This window comes from Amphimedon queenslandica, unplaced genomic scaffold (assembly GCF_000090795.2).
Source record: "Amphimedon queenslandica unplaced genomic scaffold, v1.1 AMPQUscaffold_7624_Cont20427, whole genome shotgun sequence".
NCBI lineage: Eukaryota > Metazoa > Porifera > Demospongiae > Haplosclerida > Niphatidae > Amphimedon > Amphimedon queenslandica.
The window spans coordinates 1-2166 of NW_003552094.1; the positions used below are offsets into that span (position 1 = coordinate 1).

At 31.7% G+C, this 2166-nt stretch overlaps 1 long non-coding RNA gene across 1 annotated transcript; it reads right to left on the minus strand.

Moving 5' to 3' along the window:
* Positions 1-666: 666 nt before the first annotated feature.
* Positions 667-1337, minus strand: LOC109591640 (uncharacterized). The gene is made up of 3 exons (XR_002189909.1): positions 1066-1337; positions 799-933; positions 667-752 (listed from the first exon to the last, which is right to left on the minus strand). It is a non-coding gene; the product is annotated as an uncharacterized LOC109591640 (long non-coding RNA).
* Positions 1338-2166: the final 829 nt, after the last annotated feature.

Here is a 2166-nt window from a genome sequence, read left to right on the forward strand (position 1 = left end):
TATGTATCAGAACATGTAATAAAAATTTGGGGTGATTTCGGAGCCATTAATTAAATAAACTATTGACATTTTTCAGAGTTTTGGCATTTTCTTAAAATGGCCGCAACTTGAAAAATATTTGTTGGAATCAACTCAAACTTGCTACATAGCATAGTAGCATCAATATGCATCAGAAAATGTAATAAAAAATGTTCTCAATCTACCTCAGTAACATTATAATTATGATTATATGTACACAAACTGTACACAAGGAAGTGTGACAATCAGGGTTTACCAGTATAGTGCTCATCTTCTAGCCAGCTCATGAGGTGTGCTGTGTTATCTTGCTAAGTATAGCTTTTAAAAAAAACCTGATCCATGGTATTTTGTAAAAATGGCTAAAAAAATCACTATTTTTATAATTTTTTGACGTTTTGATGTTATATATCTAGTTTGAGTTGATTCTGATCAAAATTGAAGTAATTTACTCAAGTCTGAAATTTATAGTGCATACAGTCATACACACATTCACTTGCATAAGTAATGGTAATTGAAAAAACTAAAAATAAAAAGACTGTTAACTTTAAATGTAAATTTCATTGGGTGACTACTATACACTTATAAAAGATATAATTTTAAAAATAAAGCAGTTTTAATGTAAATGCAATGTGTAAAAAGATCAATTAACTAACCTTTTAATGTTTTCACAGCTACTGCTTTTGGCAATTGAGGGTTACTTGTCATTACACCACAATACACTATACCAAATTCACCTAAACAAAGCAAAACTAACTATGTTTAATTCAATGTTGCTCAAACCTTGTCCAACAGTTTCTTGTATTTGAATGATTGATCCTGATATTATATAATCTGATAATTGATCCATGTACTTTGATGAGATATCAATTCGTTTGCTGGAATTATAAATATTGTTTTTACTGCTATCAGGAGCTACTGTACATACAAGTAAGAGAAAGTTAAATGATAGTATCAGTATAGTATTGGCACAAAATTGTCAACAAATGATAAATATGCATGGGCCTAAGAGAAACACCATTATTTCTTACAATAGAGAGTTTTACTTACATAATAAAGGCCCAGAGCCAAGTTAAGTTTCATGCAGCACTATCTTCTTTTGCTTCATCTTTGCTCTCCTCTTAAAAAAACAGATGATGAATAACACTGCTATAAATACCACCAGTAGAACTAATGAAATAGTCACTGCTAATGGGATTATAACAGATATCAATTTAAATGAAGAAGCACTAGGAATGACCATTGATGAAGATAGGGTTAATTCTGGTGTTACTATAGTGCTGGGAGTAGTACATGTTGCTGACAGGATAACTGAGGAAGCAGGTGTACTAGTTGCATTATTACCTATAGTAAATATAAAATGATAAGCATGACAACTTGTAAATTTATTGTAAACACAGTGGGTTATCATTGTCACACATATGTAATCAAATACTTGCATGGCTGACTTCTCAAAAGTCCCTAATAACTGATATCTTAACCTACAAATCAGCACTTTTTTGTTTGTAATTATAATGTACATAAACCTTAAACAAATGTATATATATTAGGAATCATTAAACTATGTGTTTATTTAATGATTGTACACACATTCACCTTTAGTTTTTATGACAGTTGGCTGTGGTAGTGAAACATATCCATTAGAGCAACAGTCACTAGTCAAGTTAAAAAAATCAATTAGCTTATTAGTGTTGTTACAGGATGGTAACTCTATTCCCTCATCATTTCGGAATTCAGGGTCAATTTGATCAGAGGTAAGAAAACTAACAAAGAATGACCAAATATCAGGACACAATGTTTCTGACATGTATCGACACACATCAGGACATAAAGGAAGTGGAACATGCAGGGTACCATTAAAACCACAGGGCAAGTAATAGTGAGTACACAGAACTCTAATAGCAATATCACGACAGCGGACTGGTATTGATGGAATGTACTCATATAGTTCTTCCGAGAATTGTCTTAAAAGATTCTGAGAGCCTCCAAGACGTCTATTTGGAATGTACACATAATCAGTGCCAGGAATATAAAAGTCATCACAAATTCCAGCTTTAGAGTCTTTTAATGTAAGGCTCACACCTACCATTGGTACTAGAAATAAACCATAATTATTAACAAATAATGGTTATAAGTTATACCTCATTACTG